The sequence below is a fragment of the Stegostoma tigrinum genome, chromosome 36 (genome assembly GCF_030684315.1).
Source record: "Stegostoma tigrinum isolate sSteTig4 chromosome 36, sSteTig4.hap1, whole genome shotgun sequence".
NCBI classification, from domain to species: domain Eukaryota; kingdom Metazoa; phylum Chordata; class Chondrichthyes; order Orectolobiformes; family Stegostomatidae; genus Stegostoma; species Stegostoma tigrinum.
Genome location: NC_081389.1, coordinates 20,150,954 through 20,178,607, shown reverse-complemented (window position 1 = coordinate 20,178,607; position 27,654 = coordinate 20,150,954). Strand labels below are relative to the sequence as shown.

Below are 27,654 nucleotides of genomic sequence, written 5' to 3'. Positions count from 1 at the left end.
AGAAATAAGATTGAGAACAAACAGAAGTTCCACCCCCAAAGCAACTCCTATGGCCCTCAAAAACGTAAAGATAAGTTTGACTTTTCTTGAACTATTAAATATAATAACAAAAAATTAAGTTAAAAATTAATCTAGATGAGTCTGACCATTCAGGCCTTGCATTTGCTTTAATATTTCTTGCTGAAAGGTGACAGCAGGGTGTTGGGCAGCAGGTGACAGCGGTGATAGAGATGAGGAAGAACTGTACAATTGTTCTGGATTTTTGGCCACATGCCCAGCACAGAGTGTCTCATTTCTTTAATATCTTTCAAAAATGGAGGCTGAAAGCAAGCTTGCAAATTCCTACTTCAAGAGGGGGTTGGTTTCCTACTTAAATCTTTACATTTAAGCAGCCCCTAAGCCAAAATGTAATCCACAAAAATAAAAAAGCGGCCTCTAAAGAGACAGCGTTCAAGGAACTATTTTGATCCTAGGATTATACAAGATGTGCATGAATATCAAGTCAATTTAGAATGCAAAAAATCTTATTTATCATGTATTGCATTACAACTCATGCATTAGAATGCTAGGAAAAAATTAACGAAAATGCAGAAGTTAGTTTTAGATGTAAAGAATCAGAAGGAATCAGTTACATAAATAAAGTTGATGTCTAATCTGAATCACACACAAAACTTCAAATAAAATGCACAAAACATTGCACAAGGAAGAGCAAAAAGCAAATTTTACTTTTCAATGTCGGCAATCTGACTGAAGAGGAGATGGGCAGCAACTTAAAGTTGGAGAAAAGGCACGTCAGGAGTATCCTGAGCAAGATAATGTGAAGAGTCATAGCAGTCTATGAATGAATGTCTCAAAATTGTTTATTACAGAGGTTTGTACTATACTCAGCTACCAGAAATATTACATGCAGATGGTATATTATGCATATTATATGTATAGTCTATTATATGCAATTACAAGGTTGAATGAATATGTGGATAAGCCTGATGTAATAGTAACTTCAATAATCATGTATTAGAACACTGCTAGAGATTTTCAACAAATGCAGCTTTGAGCAAAGTACTCTGTTGTTCTATCATCATCATCATCATTTATAATAAGCATTGCTTTGACAAAAAGAACCCTCTAATTCAGTTTGAGCTTGCAAGAAGAATAGGAGAAACCACACTAAAACTTCGTCAAAATTGCAGTTCAGTTTGAATTGTTACTTGTTTATAGATTTCAATTTTCCTCATATGGGTTAAAAATGTGAAATCTGTTGTGAACAAATACCTGCTTCTTTGAACAGAAATAAAAGTGTAAGGAAAAGATAAGCAACATTTTTGGGAGAAACAAGTTAAAATATGAAGTAAAAACATTTAAAGTTGAAAGGCAACTGTCAGGCATCATGAAGTACAACCGTGTCGCCTATGTCATACAATTTCACTGTACTGTTCCTGATACAAGAGGTAACTGAATCTGTGCCAGTTGTATCACACCACCGCAGAGAATGCAGTGTTCTCTGCATGAAACAGCAAATCACATTATACTAAAATTGCAATTTCTGATTTATCCCACTGACCCAAAGCTCCTTCATTTTTTTTTAGTTCATCCAGCCAGGTCTTAACACTATAATTGCTTAATTAAACCAAAATCATGCTTGCTCTAATTAAAGATAGTGGCTAGGAATGTTGCATAAATTATGGTAAAACATTTCAGACACATTGGACTCAAGTTTAATTGTACAAATAGGTGGGTATCAAATGAGTTAAAATCCATTACTTTATAAATTTGTTAACGGTAGAAATAAAATGTAATGTCCAAGGAGCTCTGGCAGTGAATGTATTGCAGGTTTCCCATACACTATGAATTGGAACGAATTCAAAGCAAAAGTTTAAAAATGAAATTTGTAAGTAGATTATCTGTAAAACAAACTCCAGTGGACAACGTAACAGCAAAAGACAAACCAATATGAACTTTCTATCTCAGCATATCAAATGAATTATGAACTGCAGTTTCTGTATACCAGGTACTAATCAGTCAAATAGACACAGCTGACAAATGCACACCATATTCAGTATGAAGAATAGATGCTGTCATTAGCTCTGATCTGATCTAGGGTCTTGGATCCTTCTATACAATGACAATAAATCATAGAGACAATAGTGAACACACAAGTCTCTCAGGAAAATGCCATCATGTTTAAATCTTACAAAGAGATGATCTTCTTCCCTCAACCTTCTCACTTTACCATTCCACTTCTAATGACCTTAGCTAAGCTAACGATAAGTTTTCCTAGGGAGCGTGGGGAGGGAGACTGAAACTCATGATGGGGTGAAGGGCACTTCCATTACTGCTGATTTATACCCGGTGTCAAGTTGGTCCACTCCTTTTGGAAAACAATTATTCTGCACCACTCCATCAGCAACCATAATCATTCTGCTGATAAACATTATACCACTTACCTAGTTCATGTTCCTGGAAGAACAAACTAAAAGTTGACTTTTGGGTCAGCCTGGATCCTGAAAATATTCAAACAAGGAAACTAATTGAGAACATAATAAACCCAACTGTGCTAATTTCTAGCATCTATAACTTGCCGAGTCAAGAGGTTATTGGGTCAAGTCCTACAGAGAAGTTGTAACTTATCAGCTAAGTTGTTACTTCAGTGGTGCATTAAAATTAAGGCATTTTTGAAGATGCCATACTTGGAATGACATGGTAGTCTGAGGCTTCATCTGCATGCTCAGGCAGCTGCAACATATGACATTATTTAAGGACGGCAGGTAGCTGACTGTGATTTAAGACTTGGCTAAGCAGTTTCTTTAAAAAAAGCTTTTAAAGCTATTTCATATCATTCCAGCACCTCTTGGAAAAAAATAATGCAAATATAGTACCAGAATTATAATGCAGAAAGGTCTATTGGTAATTATAATTGGAGGAAATATGTCTAATACAGGACAGTACCCTAGGAAAAGGCAATTGCAGAGAAAGATGAGGAGTGCTGGCTATTAACAGATGCAGTCATTCATAAAGAAAAAGGTGTTTGAAGAACAATACACACAAGTAAATACTCACAAGCATGTGTCCATGGAGATGGGGAATCATCATTTTCGGTGTAAATCAATAAAGACAACGGTGTGAATGTTTCTTTAATTCAGGCAAGAATACTCAAAGTAAACAGGACGATTATGATTATTTTCTTCACTCATCCTAGGATGAGCATCACTAGCAAAGCCTGTACCTGATAACCATCCATAATTTATCTTCATCTGGCTCCCTAGGGGGACTTATAGGGCACTTAAGAATCAACCACACTACCATATATCTGGAGTTGCATGTAGGCCTGATCAGGTGAAGACTGTGGATTTCACAGAACTAAACAGGTTTTCACAAAGACTGGTGATAGTTTCACAGTCACCATGACTGTGAAAGCTTTGAATTCCAGTTTTTTTCTCCCCACTCCCCCCAAAAAAAATCCAGTCACATTTAAATTTCACAGCTGCTGTATGTGCCCTCCAGACTGGTGACACAATCTTTACCAATTATTCCAAGGCCTTACAATTTCATTTGTAAATTATCAATCTGCTTCATCAAAACATTTGGGGAATGTGAATAACCCAACCTGTATTGTTCAGGAATGGAGATGCTCAAAATGCAAAATGTAGCTCCAAATGGAGGCACTCAATGAATAGAGAAATGAAGCATGAAACAAGTGCAGTTGTTACATAACAATTCACCATGGCAACAGTATCCTTTCAGGGAACATTAGACTGGCTTTTCAATGATTTCACAAAATATGCTTGTTTTCTTGCACTTATAGATTATTATCCATGGTTACTAAATTCAAATGCACAATTTCCAAGCACTATAGATTATCCATATTTATCATCTAAATAGGTATGTTGTATGATTTGTTTTGCAGACAGCATAATGAAAATGTGTTTTATGAAATGCAGCAAGCTCTATATAAAACAAAGGTATAACGTCTTAGAGCCAACACATTTTACCAGTGAGAAAGCTCATCATATTCACAAATCATTAAAATTACATAGCACTAAAATCCCTCCAAGATACGCAAGCAGAAATTTTTATCCGGATTGTTTTCCCTCAAAAGCCTTTCATAAAAAGGGACTTATCCTTACAATGAATCCCATAATAAATTTGTTTTTTTAATAGACTCTGGAAAATAAATCACATTGAGCACTGCCGTTACTCCACAGACTATGTATTTAAGAATGGTGAACTTTCAATTTAGTGGAACTGCTAGATTTTTACAACATCATTTTCAGCTATTTCAACAGCCTTCCTGTCATAGGCTGGTCATTTTTCTTTTCCATATATACAGTCATTTTAACTACCCATATGAAATTTCTGAAAAATTGGCTCTCTTTATTTATTATAATCTGCAAATATGATTGACTTGCATTGAATCTCTTACTTGACTGACACATAACAATGGCCCCAATTCTCTCCTTCAGTCATGCCATTCCGCACTTCCTCTGACAGTATCTGTATATCTTTCAGTCAACTTCTCTACAGGAACCAAGAATCCACTGGGAATCCACTCCACTTAAGAGTTTCAGACAGAAGTATAATTGTTGAGCTTGGCAAAATGTTTCTTTGAAGTAAGCACACTGTTGCATCAGGCTTTTCACACTTTACTCAGGTTAAAAGCCAAGGAGGTTGACACTTCCGGCATCTACAATCCGACCCCACCACCCAAGACATTTTTCCATCCCCACCCTTGTCTGCTTTCCAGAGAGACCATTCTCTCCGTGACTCCCTTGTTCGCTCCACACTGCCCTCCAACCCCACCACACCCAGCACCTTCCCCTGCAGCCGCAGAAAGTGCTACACTTGCCCCCACACCTCCTCCCTCACCCCTATCCCAAGATGACTTTCCACATTAAGCAGAGGTTGACCTGCACATCTGCCAATGTGGTATATTGTATCCATTGTACCCGTTGTGGCTTCCTCTACATTGGGGAAACCAAGCGGAGGCTTGGGGACCGCTTTGCAGAACACCTCCGCTCGGTTTGCAACAAACAACTGCACCTCCCAGTCGCAAACCATTTCAACTCCCCCTCCCATTCTTTAGATGGCATGTCCATCATGGGCCTCCTGCAGTGCCACAATGATGCCACCCGAAGGTTGCAGGAACAGCAACTCATATTCCGCTTGGGAACCCTGCAGCCCAATGGTGTCAATATGGACTTCACCAGCTTCAAAATCTCCCCTTCCTCCACCGCATCCCAAAACCAGTCCAATTCGTCCCCTCCCCACTGCATCACACAACCAGCCCAGCTCTTCCCCTCCACCCACTGCATCCCAAAACCAGCCCAGCCTGTCTCTGCCTCCCTAACCTGTTCTTCCTCTCACCCATCCCTTCCTCCCACCCCAAGCCGCACCTCCATCTCCTACCTACTAACCTCATCCCACCTCCTTGACGTGTCCGTCTTCCCTTGACTGACCTATCCCCTTCCTACCTCCCCACCTATACTCTCCTCTCCACCTATCTTCTTTTCGCTCTATCTTCGGTCCGCCTCCCCCTCTCTCCCTATTTAATCCAGAACCCCCTCCCCATCCCCCTCTGTGATGAAAGGTCTAGGCCCGAAACGTCAGCTTTTGTGCTCCTGAGATGCTGCTTGGCCTGCTGTGTTCATCCAGCTTCACACTTTATTATAAAAGCCACGGAGATTGTTCATACAGGATCTTCACTTCTTCAGTCCATGTTAATTGCTATTTACAAAGTACCAAATTATCAACTGTATTTACATGATAATGTGGAAGTCTGTTTTTTTTATGATACTGAAGATGGGCACATTAGCCTGATGCTAATCTACTTGGTTTTTTGTTCTGAACTTAATGACAGTCAGTGCCCCACATATATCCACTCGTCTCTTTGTATTCTTTGATACGTATCACATATCATCAGAAATTTGAGGCTCAGCTACAGTCTTCTGTTCCTGCCATGTACTCCAAATCCATCAACTCTATCCCTCTGCCTAATAACTCCAAAACTGAACAATGCATATCCCGACCCTGTTGCCAAATTTGACTGTGACAAGAGTAATTACCTCTTTTCCTCCAGCCCTCTAAGACATTTACATTGCTTCAATTCTGGCCTCAAAGGTCTGGATTTTTAAATCAATCCACCAGGCGGTTATGCCTTCAGACGCCTAAACCGTAAGCTCTGTAAATCCCTTCCTAAATCTCTTCACTTTTCACTGGTCAGCACGGAAGAGTTGGACAAAAGGATCTGTTTCCACGCTATACAGCTCTAATGTTTGGCTAAGCTAGTCACTCATACTTCAAAGTTACTCCTCATTTTTCTCATGTTCAAAATTATTTAAGGTGGCTTCTATTCCTTAAAATTTCTGGATATCAAATCAAATTTTATCATTGTGGTTTCTGTTCCTACAAGCATAGTGATTCTACTTCCTGTATTACAATGTCAATGTCTACACTCAGACAGCTTTGCTGAAGCTTGAGAATGACACTAAAAAATAGAATCAGAATCCCTTAAGTGCAGAAAAAGGCCATTCAGCCCACTGAGTCCACACTGACCATCCAAACAGTTTCCCCTAGCCAGACCCTCTCCCCTCTCCCCATTTGGGTCTTTTTCTTAAAAATGGCTAAGCTACGTAACCTGCACATCCCCGGAGACTACAAGGCAAAGCAGCCTCTTCAAGTTCTTTGAATTTCACAGGACTTATTGAAACTTCCAAGGGTATGAGATTCCACACATTTTTCTAACTATTGGATCATAGTAAAAAGATTGCTGTTATAGCATCAGATATAACCAGAAACTGGTCATCTGGACTCAAGTTAACATATTTACCACTATAGGGCAGTCAAATAAAGTTTGAGTATCACTTTGTTGCTTTCCAAATTATTTGGTATGATGCATTAAGAATACAGTTTTGTGAATCTTCCAGAGAAAAGAAAATTAACAAAATGAAAAATTCAAAACGCCTCAAATTACTCAAGAGACAAGGTAAAACAAAATCATTAAATATCATGTATCCAAGCTTAGGTGCTTAGACCAAAAAACTCAGATTGGCAACAATAGGTTATTACGTTCCATTTTTAGTAATTTTAGTATACTTACTTTAATCTTCTTACAGGAAAGTACTTTCTTATGGAGATCTTAAGTAATGAATCTGTGGAGTGGAAATAGACTTTTCAGTATATACACTAAATTACACAGTCACTAAAATTACCCAGATGATAGTGAACTCATTCCAACTCCCTTTTGAACAATATTGTATGTATATTTGAAGGAAAGAAAATTGTTGAGCTACAGGGTAAAATAGAGTTGGAATTGGATAGTCTTTTCAGAAAGTTGTTGGGCATAATGGACACAATGGCCTCCTCCTTTGCTATATCACTGTGCAATTCAATTTTACACACATTTCACCCAGACTTAGTAAAGCCATTGTTCTACAATTCTTTCATCTCATCCATCTCTAGTGAAAATTTTGGTTACAACTGGGCTTTAGTTTCAAATATGTCAGTTTTTCTGACACTATTCTTCCTTCGGGAAGTTTTTTTTAAATGAATTTGCTCTTGGTTTTGGTGACAGTAATATGGCTATATTTATTGCCAATAATTGATGACACTTGTCCACAAAAGTGATGGTCCACCATCTTTTTGAATAATAAAGATGCAGCACTAAGAGTAAGATTACTCTTGTGGAGCTGCGTCACACATGGCCTGAACTATCTCCTTCACTGAAGAACGTTAATGATCTAGTTAAATTTCGGCAATACTTTTCTACCATTGTTTTCGACTACCAACCCAGAACCCTACCCCATTTATCAAATTCAGTTTTACAATAATGGTGATTTGAGTTCTAAATCTCTGCACAGTGTGCTCATGTAACAACCATTACGCCACCATAACTTCATAAGGAACATACAGTCAGAGTCTACGACATGGAAACAGATTCTTTGGTTCAACCAGTCCATGTTAAACATAATCCCAAACTAAATTAGTCCTACCTGCCTGCTCCTGGCCCATATCCTATCCATGTATCCATCCAAATGCCTTTTAAGCATGTAATTGTACCCACATCCACCACTTCCTCAGGAAGTTCATTCTGCATGCAAACCTCCCGGTGTAAACATTTGCCCTTCATGTCTTTTTTAAATCTCTCTCCTCTCACTTTAAAAATGTGCTCCTTAGCCTTGACATCCTGTATCCTAGGGGAAAGACAACTACCATTAGCTGTATCCATACCTCTCAATATTTTACAAACTTCATCAGCTCACCACAATCGAGTCAGGGCAAGCTTGGACTCTATATCCATATGAATATATATATTCAATTGCTACAGGAATAATTTTTTTCTAGACCCCATCCCAGCAGAACTACAGCCATTAGTGGGACTACAATCCCAGTTGAGATCAACTCTCTTCTCACAGGTCTGAGAAAAATTGTGGAAACTTGCTTGTTTCCCAGTTCATTACTTAATAAAATTGAAGAACAGCTAGGGAACCAGGAAACTTAGCTCTAGTTAGGAATGTAATTTGGATATGGGTCTGGCAGCATCAGTGCAGGGAGAAACAGATTTAACATTGAGTCCAGTGATCCTTCGTCACCACCAAGTCACTGAACTTAAGATGTTAACTCCATTTTTCTCTCCATATATGTTACCAGACATCCTGAGTTTCTCCTGCAATTTTCAGATCTCCTTCATCCAGAGCTGTGTTTTATTTCATAATAATTTCATTGATATGAACTTGCTCACCAGGATGACAACTTCAAATTTCGATTAGTAAGTTCCATTAATGCAGGAAAAAACTATAATAATGTAAATGTTCCAATTAGCAAGTTTCAAATATTTCCAAATATTTTCAAGTACTTTGTTTCTTGTATTCATTATCATACAGATGTTTTCAGTAATATATTCACTATGATTACAGCACAGAGAAAAAAACAAAACGCACCAGTATTGTACGTTTTATACTCGTGATTATACAGATGGTGTAGCAATACCTATGTAACGTTACCACAAATTCCATTGAGAAGAATGATCAACGACCAAGCCTTCAGGTATTTTTTAACTGACAAGAAGCCACTACATTAATCCAATGAAAAACCTGTGAAAAATTAGCTAGCATACCACTACACAACAAAAGAAGCCGACTCAGAGATGTTAACATTCTGGTACACATATGCACATGGCTACTTGGGAAAACTACTGAAGTACACTACCACATCAGACACCAGAAACAGTGCTATAGAGAATTCAACTCTGGTCTTGATGGTAGATGTGCAATAATTGATTGTGAAGATTATCACTTAGTTTAACTTGTACTTTCACAGATTACCTATTCAAACAGTTCCTTCAGTAAGAGTCCAGAATTAGGACATTCCATAAATTGACTCATGCCAAGTAACTTTGTGCCTGATGGTGAGCCAAGGAAAAAGTCTTTTGTCTGTTTGTTTATTTCCCTTCCTTTAGGTAGAAAGATTCCTGGCTTCCATCCAGGAAGAACAGGAACCCGATACTGTACAGGGAAATCATAGAAATGAGTCTGCTTCCTGCCACTCCAGTTTTAGCCACTGAAATTAGGCAGATTCAAATGGCAACTGTTCAGAATCAGATCGAATTGGCCCATAAACATTACAAGAATGAAAATTTGATCTCCAACTTGTGCTGAACTAATTAATCCCAGCAAGGCAGTGGTAAGGAATGTTCAATTGAGTATCAGAGCCCCTTGACAGAGTGGGTTATGTTTGTTTTCAAATACTACACTTCTATATACATGTATTTTTACACACACACACCAGATGTAGTTATCAATTCTCCCATGATTTGCAAGTAACATTCTCAAATCAATAACGCTCAAGTGCCAAAAAAGGGTCATGACGCCTTAAGGGATAAAGCAGGACAATAATAATATTAAATATTAATGAAGCTTTAAGCCAAGTGCTTTAAAGCCAACCTTTCTGTATGATGACTCTTCTACTATTAAGCAGAAGAGAGGATTTCCTTCTTCCAAAAATGTTTCAGTTGGAATTTAAAAACTGAAGTGTTGCAAATACATTAAGGTTGTATTTTCATCTGATGTTGCACTTTTGTTGAAAACCATACTCATGTTTCTGCATCATACAAATAGAATTCAACAAGTAAATACTAATCAATCAAATGAATCACTAAAAATAATCATGCCAAATCTAAAGATAAATTTGCACGAGAAGTTACTTTCAAGTGCCAATTACCAAGACTAAAAATCTGTAGAAATTCACTGATCAGAACTGGTGTCACAATTCACAGTTTTACTACATTGAAAGTCACTGATCTGAAATACCAATTATAATCAGATTGACTGCATCAACAATGATCAGCTAATCCACTGGATTTCCTGAACTAAACGGACTGTATCACAGAAAAAAGGAAATGTAACGCAGCTGGTGCCAGGCTGCCTTATGTTCATGAATCATGTCTCTGTTGTTTAAAAAGTTCAATCCATGATGTTGCATGCTTTTGTACATAAATCCAGCTACATCAATCAATGCTGTGAACTTAAGGTTACAGGAAACAAGTTTCTTTCTCAGAACAATAGATGCAATAGAGATTTAACTGTCCATTTAACTAGAAATCATTAAGAATCATCAGTTTAACAGTTAAGCGCAGCACATTCAAAGAAATTACAAGTGACTAAATTAGGTGGATGCATTTTGTAAAAAAAGAGAGAAGCAATATAAACAAAATGGCACAATTTTAAGAGAAATACAGTAACAGAGACATAGGCTCACATACAAAAGATAGTACAAAAAACTTGGGCACTGCTGAAAAAGAGAGATATACCATTGAAGATTTCCCACCTTGTTCTCATCAGGACAAACAAGAATGCCAAATTTTAAAAGGAGCAAGAACTTATACTGCCTGAGAAAAGGGCACCAATTGGCTGACAAGTCAACTCTGATTCATTGAAGTGCTGCAACAAACAACTACTTTTCCTCTCATTTTTGCTCAAAATCTTTCAAGGTAGAAAGTTGTTCAGTAGAAAAGGGAGATGGAATCCTAATACTTCTGTTTTATGGAAGCTGGGACACGAAAGGAAGAAGCTAATGTTAAACATTTAGAAATCACTGGTTAGGCCTCAGGCAGAGTAGTGTCCAATTTTGGGCATCACATTTTAGGACGAATGTCAAGGCTTTGGAGTGAATGCAAATTTTTATCCAGATTATTACCAATCTTGCTCATCCCTGGGGTGTTTAGATATTTGAGCAGTTAAAATTGCTCACAGAGGACAAAAAGATTAAAGGCAAGGTTTAATAGCTGTGATCTAAAGAAGAACTTTTGTAAGAGTAGACATTTTGTAAGAGTAGAGAAAATGTTTCCATTGGCAGGGGATTCATAACTACAGGACACACATTCAAGATAATTGGCAAAAGAACTGGAGTAGAGATGAAGTGAGTCATTTTACATGCAGAGTTTGAGCGATTTGGATGCACTGCTGAAATGATGGTGAAACAGACGCCGCAGTGACTTTGAAAAGGGAATCAGACATGTACTTATAAAAGGCAAATGGGGGAGAAAAGAACCTGAGAGTTTGATGAACTGAATAACAGTGACAAAGAGCTGGAACAAGTACCATGCTGTATGATCTTAAAACACAAATACTCATAATATCATTGTGAAGGTATCTCAGTTCCATTATTTATAATATAAAGCACCACTATAATATTAGAATTCTGACATGGAGTGGATTGCATTGCACAAATCGTAGCAAAAAGCTACAACATTCTAATAGTATTGATACCATGGAATGATAAATGACGGATCGTCATTTGGTCTAACATGCCTGTGTCAGCTCTTTGTTAGAACTTTCTAGTTAGTCCCACTTCCCTGCTCCTCCTCCAAAGCTTTTTATTTCCTTTTAATCTTCCGATAATTCCTCTATAATGGTTTTAAAAATCGATCTGCTCACCAGTCCTTCAGACAATACTGACAGAACAGTTTATTTCCTCTCCCCCCACCTCCCCTGTGGTTCTTTCACCAACTGACCTTGGGTTATCAACCTGTCACACTCTGTTCTAATTCTAAAAGCATGTATTTCATAACCTGATAGCCGCTATACACATAATGGAAGTACTCCAATGATATATGCTTTCACTAGGTAAGCTAAAAGATATAGAGCAAGTAATAACCATTTCTTAAATGCAAGCTAAATTGTTGTTGTGAGTAATGCCAGAAAAGAAAATTACAGCAACCTCTCAACCTTCTCAAACTTTCACCAATTGCAGCATTTATCATCTGATCTATGATTCCACAGATGGCAGTAACCCTTCCATCCATCACCCAGTTGTCTTCTGAATAGTCTTACTTTTCTCGTACACTTACTCATGCATTCAGTATAGTCTTCAAGAGCATGGTCGGTGACTGATTACTTCCTTTTCTCTACCCCTAAATCCAGGAAAATGCAGACCAGAGAGTTCCCTCATCATTCAGAAACTGGGTAATTGACCACCACTCAACAACTGGAAATTGGACTTTGCAAATCCACATGGCTAAACATCACACCATAACATCATTTTGAGGTAAGCATTCAAAGCAAACCAGTTGTTCAAACAGATCATTGTTCTCAGGCAACCAGACTGCTTTGTAACAATTGTTCAACAGCTTGTATATCAGTCACATGCAAAATTTAGGAAATATTCTGGCAAAAGCTGACTTTTATTGAATGATGTCAAAGTTTAAAACAGAACAATTCAATTGACAGAATGCTAATTTTTCAACTCATTGTTAATGGGCTAAAATTATGTTACATTTTACCAAATGATCTTGGGAAAGAGGGTTGCCAGCCAATGCCACAGACATGTGAAAAGAAAACCACAGGACTTTAAAACGTCTTTGTGAAGAACAGTGAACAAATGGATTGTGGTATTAATACATTCCAGCTAGTTCTTTAGAAACAAAATTATGCAGGTACACAGAATGTAACATTCACATGCAACATTTCAAGGAAAAAATCCAAGTTTATAAGTTAACTGCATTAGATGTCCTGGTTTTAGCTGCAAATAAACATTCTATTTAATGCAAGCATAATGAAAGTTTGAATGACCCCACCATTAATATTTATGGCTAAAAGAAACTTTGCTCAAAGTTGTACTCCTATTTCACATAAATCTATAACAGAAAAGTGAATTATTAGCGACAACATAATCGAGAACATTTAATTAGACGCTATACTTAACTGGAGTCACAATAGTTTCTTCAAGCTCAACTCTTTATAAACAACACAAAAGGCAGGCAGATTTTCTATCATTTTCAAAACATCTTTCAATCATCAAAAGGACAAATTCACAACTCATCCACAAAATTCTTGAATCGCAAGAGAATTAGAAGCAGGAGTAGGCAATTTAGCCCTTTGAGACTTCTCACCATTCAGTAGGATCATGGTTGATGGCGGCCTTAAACTAACTTTCGTGTCTGGACACCCACGTCCCTTAACGCTTGACTTTCTTTTAGATTAAAAAATCTAATTCAGTCTTGGATATATTCAACGCACCAGCTCTCTGATGTATAGAATTCCAAAGATTAACAACCCTCAGAAAGATGAAATGTTTCCCCATCCCTACCTTAAATCAATATCATGTTATTTTGAAATTGTGTCCCCACTTGTAGATTGAGGGGAAACACCTTCTCACCAACTAGTTTTCAAGTACCTTCAGAATCCAATGTTTCAACAAGATCACTACTGATTCAATTGGTGAAAAATCAGAAATGACTCAACTTTCCCCTTCACTTCATCCCAACAATCAACCAAAAGTCCCTTCTCCGAACTCTCTCCAATGCCATCAACAGATTGATCTCAAAATTATTTGGAATTCTTGAAAATACATTATGGATTCAAATTCACTATGGATTTTTTTTAAATTGATAAAATTGGGACATGTTCTAGCTTCAAAAAGACGACAACTCAGATTTTCATGGCGTTGTGGTCATTTAAAAATGGCAGGCAGGACCCATTTCTGGGATTTCTGCCCCAATGCAGGCACCAGCAATTTTCACAGAGTATGGATGGCAAGCCCCTTCTCCGCACTCCCAATCTGGTCACTCAAATTCAGAGGTAGACACTTTAAATTTTTGTAGGGTTGGCCCAGCATCTCAATGACACATGTTTCACAACCTTTCAGCAGAGTTGTGACCATTAAATGGACTGGGATGCCAAACAAGGTCTTGACAATGAAAAAAAAAATTGCTGGAAAATCTCAACATTCTGCCAGCATCTGTGGAGAGAAATCAATTAACTTTTGGATCCAGTGACCCTTCCTCAAAACAGTTAGCAATGAACTCTCCTTTTCCTCCATCATCTTTCTATGTTACTCAGCTAGTATGCATAATGCACAGAACTGATGTGCCATATAATAACAATGACAAGAAGAAAACTGAAGGAGTGAAAAATGTACATTACGGGGCCCTTTATATCAAAGAGTCCGCCAAGCTTGGAAATTTCCTGACTTAACCAAACACCTCAGTAGCAAAAAATCTAATCTTACAAGTTTTACATGTTATCAGGAATCCATTCACCTCTGAAGGGTCCTGACCCAAAACGGTGGCTTTCCTACTCCTCTGATGCTGCCTGATCTGCTGTGTTTCTCCAGCTCCACACTGTGTTGGCACAGAAGTTACAAACCTTTATTCCAGTTCACTCACTTAAATTCTCCTCCTTAATATTAAATCACTTTTAGACTGGCAATCATACATGCAATTCTCAACATTGACACATCTTGGGACTGAAAAAATAATAATCCATCTAAGTTAGTTTTTGGCTTACTGCTCAGAAAATTGTCCCCTAAAAGCCTGCATTCATTTCCACAATCCCATTTGATGTTCAAATTGCAAAAGAAAACTGTTCTGGTATTTTTATCTATACAGCAATGTCCAACTTTTTTTCCAGTTAATAGCCCAAAACAGGAATAAATGTGGTCCTTGCACCTTAAAAACAGCTAAAGGAAAAATGCACACAGATGCTGCTGCACCACTTGCTTGATATAAACAGGCTACATATTACAAATCAACTGTATTCATTATCCTTCTCGCAGCTGGTGGGCAATTGTGACTCCAAAGAAAACAGGCACACAAGTTTTTGTCTTGTCATTGATACCATGGGATCTCCCCTCCAATCTAAATTAGACCATTTTCTCACCACCTTAGGTTCCAGTACATGCAATCTCAAAAACAATTCTGGAACTCAAATTCAATACACATGGTAAATATTATTACAATAATCACATGTTGAAATTACAAAGCATCTGCCTAGCCAGGTACTATAAATATTGGTGAACTGAACACCTACTGTGTGAGATCTTGTTGTAATTTTGAGTGTGATTCGTCTTCAAACCATACACAATTAAAAATTGCTTCAAATCCTTGGAAACTCAGTTTCTTCACATGTGCATTCACAATTAACTGAATTTCAAGCTTCTTATCGTGGTGATTTTCAATGATTTATTGGAAGAGTACATATTAGTTTTTATTTGTTGATCGGCATTATGATATTAGACACCTTTGACTGAAGTAACAATAAATAACTCCAGTTTCTGGAAATGCAAGCTTCTAAACAGAAGGACAGTTCGGCAAACAGAAATGGGCCTGAAGAATTTGAACAGATCATTCTACATGAGGGAAGAGTGGTCAAGTGACTGAGAAAATAAGGTTAGTGGTTGAGGAAACACCACGAACTATGGGAAAGGTACAATGCAAATTTCAGTGCAATGCTAAGAAAAAGAACCAGAGGAAACAGAAAAATAGCAATATCACTTGGATTCTATTATCTCAACGCAGGCAAACTATGATAAGCCACCCAGTATTATAAAATAGAGTGCTAGCTTATATCATACAATGGATATCATTGGCTTGCAATCCATTTCACGTTGAGAAACAATGCAAAGCTTCCCCAATGAGTTCAAATTGCATACAGTACATTCCATATAATTCTGTTGACCCCTCTCAAAATGACATGAAAGTGCCTTTCACTTGCATTCCACTAATGCACTAAAAACTGAAACAGCTTGCATTTTTTATTTTGACACATAATGCTTCCTCATAGAAGATCATTCATTCAATAGTAAGAAAAGCATTATGGCAGAATGAACAACATATTGGGTGTAAAAAAATAACTGCAATAATATATTAGCACATAATACACTATACACATATCAGATTATTATAGTTATATAGTTGATACTTCAGTGGGGCACTTCGTCCAAATATTCAAAAATATATTAAAGCAGTCTGCAGTCTTGGAGACTTCTTAGGCACTGTTTAAATTGATTCTTTTTAACATAAATAATTCAGTAGTGCACTCAAATTACTGGTAATGACTTCATACCATCTATAACCATTGATCAAGAGTTCAGAGAGAATTATTCAGTATTTGATGAATTGTCAATTAAAAATGACTAAATCCAACAGCTTAAAATCATTAAACAAACAGCAGATCTGGCAGCAATTGTAGAGCCAGAAACAGTGTTTGAAGGCCAGTTACCCTTTGTCAGAACCTGTTGTGTCTGTTCTGACAATGGGTCATTGGGTTCAAAACATTAACAGTTTCTCTCCCTACAGATGCTGTCAGACCTATGGGGTTTCTCCAGGACTTTTGGTTTTTGTTTCAGATTTCCACAGTTCCTTGTTTTATCACTAATTAATCCTGCTAAACAACTCAACCACTTACACAGAAAATAAACTGGATAAAGGCAGGACCCAATCATAAAATCTGGATTTATTTGGAGGAGGTATTGAGTAGGTTTTACAAAATAAGTTCCTAAATTTGCTCATCACTTTGTATCAAGAAAGGATCAGACGCAAATAGTATAAAAGGTGTAACAACAATACCATGGAAAGGAAGGCGCCTAATCATATGAATTATGCTTTTCTCACCTGACTATAGCATTCGCAAATGTTAATCAAAAGCTAAGAACAAACCTGGCTGGCGTGCCCATCATAGTAGAAACAGTTGTTCAACATTCACATCCAACCTTACACATGAATATTGGCCATTTATGCAAGGTGACTAATCCCTGTGAAACCATACCAAGAGAAAGGCAACACATCCTCAAGAGAGGAGCAGAATAAAGAAAATCTAGTAAAAGCTTTTAAGAATGTAAATTTTGTCCCATTTAACCCAGATAGACAAATGAATTCTCTAACCTGATCAGTAACAAAAAGCAGAATTTTCCAGACTGATCGAATAGTTTCAAACAAATCTGTCCCTATTTTTCACCATCTGTCTGTAATTGCATATTGTGTTTTATTTTATCCACTTTTTAAAGTGAAGGATTGGGATGGGGATCATTTCCTCCACTCACTCTGTGGAATCTGACTTTACAAGAACTACCATACCACTGTGGCAAAGTTAAATCAGAAGCAGGGTTTATATCACCCACTCTTAGACATTGAGAACACTTCGCAGCACAGTCATGCTCGAAAACATGTACTGAGTGATGGAATTGGACAGGATAAAGGGATAATTCAATTAGCAACAACTTAAATACAAAACAACTGACAGATACAAGTTTAACAATATTTTCACGCCGTAGTCCAAAATGTCAACACTGGTGTTACCTGTTTGAAATTCCTTTGTGGGCATGGTTGATTGGCTAATAAGTAGTGAAGCAGTTGAAGGTTATTTCTTTTCTAAAAATCTCTTCAAAAGGTCACCTGTTGCTGAAATGCAACCTCAACTTCTTTGTACTGAAGAAGGAAGTTGAGGCAAAGTTGCTAAAGTCCTCTTGGGCCATAGGGCTGCATTCTCATTAGAGAGATGACTGGAGGTGACTGAGAGTCACCATGCCTCAGCTGAAGGGAGAACTTGAGAGGGTGAATCTTAGGGTCAAAGAAGAATAGGTCAAAAATAAAGTCAAAGCAACATCATTAACACAAAGTGGCTAATGCAATTATGAAGCGCAGTTGTTGTGCTTAAAATTAATAGGAAATTCATTGCTTCAAGTGAAGTATTACTGAAAAGTATCACAGCAGCATTTAGTTCACTGCACTCAGAACTTGCCAAAGGAAAACTGGTCAGTGAAGATTAACAAGGTCAGTTCTAAATTATGGGGTTAAGATTATACTCACTAACTGTACTTTAAAAGGTTGCATAAAAGCAAAGGGAAATAAATTATCTTTATGTTGATTTTAAAAAGTTATCTCTGATGATTTGTGATTCTCACTAAAAGATTAAATTTAATTTTACAATGTTACTCAAGTATGGTTATATAAATTAATTTAAAAGTTGTCCATAAATATTCAAACGTTGTGAAGATTTTTATATAAAAGGTACCTGCCAGTTGGAGAAACTAAAGCAGTTGATGTCTTTAAGCCTTCACATCAGTAAAAGATTTAGAATGCATTTGAAGTTAATTGGTAACAGATAACATAAAAAGGCAGCAAGTGCAATTGCTTTGGGACAGTCAGAAATCAAATCGCTCTAGTATTTATGCATGCATGATTTATTTACAGTAATATCAAAAGCACCTACAAACTTATATTTCTTCCCATTTCACAAAGCAGCTTTGAAGTTTTTTTAATAGATTGAATTATAACAGATGAGGTTTATGGAGAATAACAAAATTAATTCAGTGCAAACAACTACAGCATGTATATGTACACAATGAATGGGTTCCAGACAAACACGGTTGCAATACTGTAGATTTTCCCCAAACAAGTTTGTAAACATGTACAATGCATGACAAAGGAAATTAACTGTTGGATGTATGCGATTTTCTGCTCTGCAATAGAGAAACAAAACAGTAAATTAACATTTATTTAACACAGTGTGATGCTTGATGAAAACAGCAGGCCAAGTAGCATCAGATCAGCAGGAAAGTTTGACGTTTCGGGTCGAGGCCCTTCATTTCTCAACCTGAAACTTTCCTGATCCTCTGATGCTGCTTGGCCTGCTGTGTTCATCCAGCATTACACAGTGTTATCTCAGATTCTCCAGCAATGGCAGTTGCTACTAGCTCAGCTCTATTCTAAACTCAAATGATATAGGTTATTTTTAATTTTAAAAAGTGTGCTAGTTCAGTACATACACCTCACTGTCTTCAAACAACAACTGTACAGGTTCGTAAAGCATTAGCTTAAAAGTATAATTACAACTTCTTTCATACTATTACAAATGTTCAGTTTTGGACCTACACTTTTTTAAAAAATAGATCACAGTGAACGATGAGATGAAATGAAAAAAATCTTCTGAAAGTATCTAATCATGTCATAAGCCATTAGGTTGACCTTGGTCCCCAGAAACCTGCCTCACGAACCTAGATCCTCAAAATGACCTTGTACAAGACAGTACTCCAGAACAAACGAGCTGACGCAGCAGCCAGGGTGTGGACGCACACCTCCAGAAGTGATAATGGTGATCACAGATCCCCTTAACAATCAGTGAATGGAACCCATTCCTTTTCGAATTCCACAGCATTCTGATACAGCCCTCTCTGTGCCATGTGGGTACAGTGATTGAACCCTGCATCCACAAGAGCCACCTACTGTACATTTCTAAATCCAATGGCCTAGGCTGCAGCACAAGCCTTATCATTGGGGAACAAATGAATCTGTGAGACCTTGTACAGAGGGCATCAGTCATTGTCCTGATGAATTTGTGGGTGCATGAGAAATCAGTCAAGAAGTTCATCTGTACTCCTTGGATGCAGCCAGTAGCAGAGAAGTTCAGCTTCTGTGAACTTCTATTCAGGATTAGAGGCCTCAACACTAGCGGGAGACGATGTCCTCTCATTCCTGCAGCCAGCATTGTTCCATCACAGAGTCACAACTTAAGACCAAGATAAGGACGAGTTTCTTCTCAGAGGGTTGAGTGCCTGGAGGGGCTGGGTCTTTGTTTAGATATAAGGTTTAATCAGTTTAGGAATGAGGTTTATGGGGAAATACGAAGTAGATACGGGGAATGCCAGTTCAGTCATGATCCTATTGAATGGTAATGCAAACATGAGGAGCCATTCAGCCTTTTACTGTCCCTATTTCTTATGGTCTTAGACATGCCGCATGTGGATAACAAGGGACTAGGCTCCATAGCCTCTACAAGAAATGCCATACCATTTGAGTGAAGGTCTCACCAAACTCTGGTCTGATTCCCCTACACACATTGTCATAGATCACTTTGCTTAGACCCCTGGAAAATTTCATCTGGGGTCTTGGTCTCATCCAGAAGACAGCAGGTTAACAGTGCTCACACCACTTTGTTGTTTCTGCAGTTCAGAGACACAGCAAAAGCATCACTAAATCAGCTCCTGCATCCCCCAACCCCTGAATACCCCACCCCCAAAGCATCCAGTCGCACTAGCCTAAACCCAACTACAGCAATTAGCTGCTGAGCATTGTTCATTGATGAAAGCCAGTGTTCTATATTGTACAGCTTGTTTAAAATAATGGGCCTTTCATCTGCACTAGAGGTTTCTTCAAGATAAAGCTTCAAAGATATTAGTCAATTGCCAACTGACAGAATTCTGCTCACTTCCCCATGTTTGGACTAGGGTCAGTAAAATGGCTGTGTTTTTTTTTGAAACGGCTGATCCACAATGCAATAACTAGGTTTGCGCCAGAAAGTCTTGGAAGAATTAATTCACATTTCATGGTAAGCTGAAGTCGGTTAGCCCAGCTGTGCCTACTATGATCAAGCCGAACTACAACTGAGAAATAGATGGGCAAGACAAGCTGTTTCAAGAACATTTCGGGTGCAAATTAAAATGAATTAATTTTTAAAATGTATTCATGGGATGTGGGCATTGCTGAGTGAAATGAAGTTTGTTGCCTATCCCTAGTTGCCCCAGGGTGTGCTAAGGGGTTTATTTCTTGAACTGTTGCAATCCATTTCCTGAGAGTAAACCCACAATCTCATTAGAGAGGGAGCTCCAGGATTTTGAGCCAGCAACACTGAAGGAACAGTGAAATTTTTCCCTAGTCAGGATCGTAAATGGCTTAAAAAGGAGGAAGTGACGGCCTAGGGGTATTGACACTGGACTGCTGACCCAGATAATTTTCTGGGGACCCAGGATCAAATCCCATCATGGCAGACTGTGGAATTTGAATTCAATAAAATAAAAATCTGGAATTAAGAAGTCTAATGATGACTATGAATCCATTGTCGACTGTCGAAAAAAACCCATCTGGTTCACTAATGCCCTTTAGGGAAGGCCCTGCCATTCTGGTTTGGCGTACGTGACTCCAGACCCACAGCAATGTGGTTAACTCTGAACTGCCCTCTGGGCAATTAGGAACAGGCAAAAAATGGGCAACAATGCCTTCATCGCATGAATGAATTAAAAAAGGGGAACTTACAATTGGTGGTGGTATTCCCTTGTATCTGCCGCCCTTGCCCTTCCTTATGATACTGATCTGAAGTTTCAAAAGGTGCTATCTAAGAAACCTCAGTGATTTTCTGTAGTGCAGTGTGGATGGTGCACATTGCTGCTACTGAGTGTCAGTGGTGGCACACATTTTATTTGACATTTGTCAGCCCAAACATAGATACTGTCTAGGTCTTGCTGCACATTTTTTTTAACATTAATTGCTTCAGTTTCTGAAGCAGTCATAAACGGTGCTAAACACTGTGAAGTCATCAGCAAAACATCCCCACCTCTGACTTTATGATGGAGGGAAGATAATTGACAATGCAGCTGAAGATAGTTGGCCAAGGCACCTCCCTGAGAAATTCTTCCAGAGATTTTCTGGGACTGAGAGGACTGATCTCCAACAGCTACAACTCCAACCAGCAAGTTTCCCCAATTCCCATTGGCTCCTTGATGCCACTTACATTAAATATTGTGGCCAAAACAAAAACATTCAACAATATCTGGACAATTTCAAAGCAAATTAACTTCAAAGTAAAAAAGAGAATCGTTACAAAGAAGGAGGCCATTCAGCCCATCATGTCTGGACCATCTGAGATTTTTGCTTTTCTTCTGCTTTTTCCCGTGACCATGCAGTTAATTCCAATTTGCAAATGTAAATTAACAGAAATGTACTACTGCTCATTTGGGGTTTTTTTGAAATGCCAGCTCTTACATTACATAGACGGTTTTGGAAGTGATTAACAGGGTCACATTTTTTAAAAAAGTAAAGAAGTCAAATTCCATTGCTCCTAAAATGAAAGCTAGGTTTTTTTAAACTGCATTTTAAAATGATCATATTCCACGATAAGGTTCATTTAACTTGTCACGACCAAAAGATGCTCAACTATGTTAACTGTTGCGAAATGTCAATATCCAAGATTGGGCGACTCAATCAGTTTTCTACGAAAGGAGGTTGACACTGACCATGTGAGCGTGTAGGTTACTTAAATTTAGCCGGTGAAATTTCATTGACAACCACAGACAGCGACTGATTACTTCATTACCTGATGAAAGCGCTAAGTGTGTACTATGTCACAAATACTTCCTTAATTTTAATAACTGAGGAGAGCAATTTAGGAAATTTCACAATGATGTGTTATAAAGTACTTTAAAGGTACTGAAGATTGCATGAGACTTCACATTGAAGAGAGACAAAATTAGCAAGACACAGCTTTAAAGCCTGTTTTTGAGAAGGGCTATAATGAGAAGCAAGTTTTGATGGGTGGCAGATGCTGAATAACAGTTTCTTTTCTCTCATATTTAGAATAAACCTGCATATGGATATGAAATTGCATATTATGTAAGTACATGGTTCAAATAAACTTATTTTATAAGGAAAGGCAGTCTTTTTCATGAGTGCGCCAATATGAGATCTGAAGAAACAAACAAACAGCAAAACTCTTCAGCACGAGGAGCAAATTCAGTTGCCACAATTTTTAAAAGAATTGTAACACAAAATTCAGCACAATGTTGAATATCATTTATGTTTCCAATCCATATATGTCAACATTTCCCCTCAGTAATGTAAGTTTTTGTAAAAAAAACAGGAATTGTAAAGACATAGTTATCTTAATGTTCCATACAATAGGAGCAAAAATTTAAACAACATGCACAAGAGCCAGAATCTGACAGTGGTCGATTAGTATGCAGTACCCAAGCTTTATTGTGTGTGTCAGCAAAAACATAACCAGAATATTGTCAACAGTAAACCTCCATTCCTCATAACCTACGAAATAGACCTGGATTCAAAATAGAAAATAAACAAAATCTATTAGCATCAACCACATTTTGCAAATTATCTTCCAAAATTCCTGTTCACATTACAATATGAAATGGTTTAGGAGTTGTTTTGTGCCGAAGCTACACAGAATATTTTTTCCCGTTTCAACATTATTATTAGGCAAGCACTGAATAAATATGCACAGTCCTTGTCATTACTTTATACAATAATTTCTGACGATGTAGTTATGTGGTACAAGAATAACGTACTGTGACTTTTCACACCAGTCTGTGCTCTCAATCGAACTTTGTTACTCTGAACAAGTTTTGTTGTAAATACCATAAATGTCTCCACTTGGAGAAAAGGAAACAGAACCTGAACCAACTCATGCTCCAACTATCTTAACCACAGAAGCTGAATATATTCAAATACTGCAAATATCTTCAACCTCTGAACACGAACACACACACACACTTCCATCTAACATATGCTGCATTTCAAGAATGATTACAGAATTTTCAGCTATCAGAGTTTACCTCAATACTGCATTTTTCTGGTGGGTGCATACTAAAATAAAAAATCAGCAGTTTCTATAACATGAAGCAGTCAAAGATGCTGCCAATGATTTGATCTCAGTCTTTAACAGTGCTTAATAATTCTCATTGAATGAATTTATCATAAAATTGGTTCCTTTATTTGATACAAATGTAATATTTAAAAGCTCACCAAAAACAGGACACCAACAATTAATAATGTTCAATTTAATATTCAGCAACTTTAAATGCAATTTAAACTGTAAATACACTGTGTGGTAAGCTTTGTTCTGGAATTATTTATCTTCATCCTGTTATAACATCCTCAGTCTACCACAAGCAGTGCTGTATTTTTGCACAATGGGTTTAGTTTTCTGTAGAGTTCATGCATTTTGATTTCATTCTTCTCTATGAGCAGCACCGAACACCCAGAATGAGTTACATAAAATGTTTCAAATGTGAATTTGAAAATATGTAACAAGAGATGGGTTGCACTGTAGGTCACATGCCTGTCTCGCCTGAAATGTCTTTTTTTAAAAATGACCTCAGTGGCGTTTTCTTTCATATGTCTCTTTTCATTTCCATTCTACAAGCAACCAAATTAAATATTATTTACTTCATTTGTTTTCATAGTTGTAAAATATTTCTTCGCCTGCATGTATGAGTTCCTTCTCACATTCAATTATTCAACCTCCCTGGTTTCATGTCAAACTTTCTCAGAGTTAATTTTCCCAGGCTATCTTCTCCCCACCCCCAACACACTTTAGTCTTCTAAAGAAACAACTTCAAACAACATCAGCACACGCTGTAGAATTCACTGGAATGGGAGTTGGAGGCAGGGGAGGGAGAGAGAGAGAGAGAGAGAGAGAGAGAGAAAGCACCAGGAGTCTTGCTTTAGAAACAAATCCGAAATGGTTCTGATACACAGATTTCAGAAATAACCTTCAAATCACAACACACAACCCAAACAGCAAAAATAGCAAATATGTTTCAGATTAATCCTTCTCAGCATACAGAAAAGTCACTTATAAATACCATATTCAGGATTTGAGAAATTTTGAGGTGAGCTTTTTGTTGCCTTTTTTCAAATCTGCAGTATTAGTGCCATGACTATGTTGAGCCATTGCTGAAGTTGTCCTCATAGTTCAGTAGTTAAAAATATACCACATGCCTGTCGCAGCCCAAAAAAATGGGAAGGCCTAGATCCAAATCTTGGTCAGCACTAAATTAGTTTGGTTAGCAGTCAGCACACTGGGTTTACTGGGTGGACAGACTACAGAATACAGGTGAGAGAGAAAATACAAAACAGATTGGCCAGGTTCTTCACACCTGGCAGCCATTCAATGACCTTGCGGGTACATTTATGAAAGAGGAGGATCAAGTAAAAAAACTCAGCAGAATAGGGTTATACATTTCTCAGGATCTGCGTCAGTCACATGCAAACAATGTGTGAAATTATTGCATAAAATCATAACATTGCAGAGACTCTTTGATTTTGTAAAACAGGCACAGCCTAGCACAGCAACATGAAAAGCTGAAAGGAAGAATAGCTTTCATTTATATGGCACCCACAGCAGGAAACGCTCAAAGGGAAATTTTGTACGAAACAAGCAGTTAAGAAGCAATGTACTTAGGGAGCTGTAAAGGAGGAACAGCTTAGAAGATTTGAGATGAGGGACAACATGAAGTTGAGGTTTTAAGTTTAAGATGTTGAGGTCCGACAGTCAATTCAGGTCAGCACACAGGCAAATCAGTAAGCAGGACTAAATGCAGGGTTAGGATACTTATTGATTAGGATACATGCACTGGAGATTCACATAAGGCTGAAGTTCACAGAGTAAATAGGGTTAGCCAGGAGATCACTGAAATAATAGTCTGTAGATGACAAAGGCAAGGGAAACCTTTCCAGCAGCAGATGGGCTGAGACAGACAGAGAGATGAGCAAATGGTTTGAAGTTGACAGACTTTTTACAGGAGGTACATTCAGAAGAGATGTTTAACTTTATATCTGACTCCCAAGTTAGGTATGTAAAGAGCTTGGTTTAACCTGAGAATGGCCAGGTATAGGGTGGAAATCCTAAGAGCATGGATTCTGTAGCGAGCTCAAAAGATAAGGGGTGTGGCTTTATTAATAGTCAACCCCCAAAGATTTATCAGAAAATGGGGATGATACTGTAATGGAGAGGATTTAAGGAGATGGAGGGGAAAGAGCTTGCAAATGATCATGAGATAACAAGACTGTATCAGAGATAATGGGAACTGCAGATGCTCGAGAATCCGAGATAACAAAGTGTGGAGCTGGATGAACACAGCAGGCCAAGCAGCATCTTAGGAGCAGGATCATTCTTACTCTTCACAATCAACTTAGAAGTGACTGATTTTAGCAGAGGACAGGGAGGCCCGATAGTGTACAGCAGAAAAAAAAATCTACATAGCTTAATCAGTTACCAGAAATGCTCATGGATCTACGTAGACATATTTATACATATTTTGAGCATTCTGGTAATGTGTAGAAAATCAAGGTTTGCTCGCTACAAAAAAATCAAATTTTTTTGATGGCTCAAAGATCATGAAATTATTACCCCTTATTATTTGTTAATTAAATTAATCATGGTAATATGTAAATCCAGGATATTTTTGGAATTAAGATTGCTGCGGTATCTCTGGGAATCAAATTAAAACTCTGCACTACTAGTTTCCTGTCACTAGAGGGAACTCAGTAATTGAGAACTTTGAACTGTATATTTTAGATGTATGGGAAATGTGATGAGCCTAGTTATCTCTCTCCAGGACTCAGTAAATTTGATTAAATATAAATGATCTAGTTATGTTTAAAGCGTCAATAAGCCAGGTGAAATATTGCTTTCTATGAGGTTTCAGTTATGACTGCAACTGAAGGTGCTAAAAATTTTTAAATGCAGCAAGTGATTCAATTACACAAAATATTAAGCTTTACGTCCATTTGGAAAGCTGCTATGGGTGACTACACTAAATATGGCTGTCCAGCTCCATCAAAAAGTTCTGTCCCCTCAGAAACGATAGTCTGGCTACTTTTACTCACACTGAACAACATCTTAGCAAATTGCTAAACCGATTAAGCAGATCTTAAAAAAGACTGAGTTGTATACTTCGAGTATTTTGACAGCCTTGGGATTTACGTACACATTAAAGGTTAGTATCTCTGAGCAGAGAGCATTCAGGTTTAACAATGTGAAAAATTCAAGTTTGCAAGTTCAACAATATCCAAACTGACTTCAAACCATAGTAGTACCAAACTAAAATACTGCAAAAAAACCCAGCAAATGTAGTTACAGACAAGCTACCTTTCCATATTTATTATGGATTTCCAAGAGGCTTGGTACCTAATAAATACCAAAACTGTAGATGATCTTCTGATCAATCTACAAATAACGATAGAGACCAAGTATGCAGCAGTGTCTCACATTATCCAGTTAGTCAAATTCCTAACCTAGGTTATCTTGCAATGGGTTAACGTTGAAGAATGGCCTTTCATCTCCTATAGTTGGGAGCAAATATTAATGGAAGCATTACCTCAGGGCAATATCTTCTTAAACGTTAAGAAATGTGGACAATTGATATCTTACACAAAAATCAGGGCAATTTTTTTTTCTACAGTACAAGAGAAACTAGATACACACTTTCAGAGTTGACCAGAAATGTGGACCAAGGAAAAACAAAAACCAAAAGAACCATGGATGCTGTAAATCAGGAACCAAAACAGAAGTACCTGGAAAAGCTCAGCAGGTCTGGCAGCACCTGTGAAAAAATAAAAGATCAGAGTTAACATTTCGGGTCTGGTTCTGAGGAAGGGTCATTGGACCCAGAACGTTAACTCCTTTTTCTTCACAGATGCTGCCAGACCTGAGGTTTTCCAGCAACTTGTTTTTGAACAAGCAGAAACATTATGTATTGAGCAAATTGGTACTGAATAAACTTAAGATTTGCATTTTATTACATTGGAATGCTTGTCAATGACTTCTCAGAATCCTTAAATTTCACAGAATAGTCATTTTTGTAAGCATATCAGTC

General features: G+C 37.7%; 1 protein-coding gene across 7 annotated transcripts in view; it reads right to left on the bottom strand.

The window, feature by feature from the left end:
* The window catches only part of peak1 (pseudopodium-enriched atypical kinase 1), a 170,616-nt gene that overhangs the window by 106,620 nt on the left and 36,342 nt on the right, over window positions 1-27,654 (bottom strand). For 3 of the 7 annotated variants that reach the window (XM_048520837.2, XM_048520835.2, XM_048520841.2), the window contains 2 exons: window positions 7,094-7,145; window positions 2,445-2,501 (listed from right to left, as the gene is read on the bottom strand). The exons of 2 other annotated variants lie outside the window; for them this stretch is intronic. The gene's annotated coding sequence lies outside the window, so the exon portion shown is untranslated. The remainder of the gene's footprint in view (window positions 1-2,444; window positions 2,502-7,093; window positions 7,146-27,654) is intronic. 2 more of the 7 variants (XM_048520836.2, XM_059640217.1) reach the window with 1 other exon arrangement.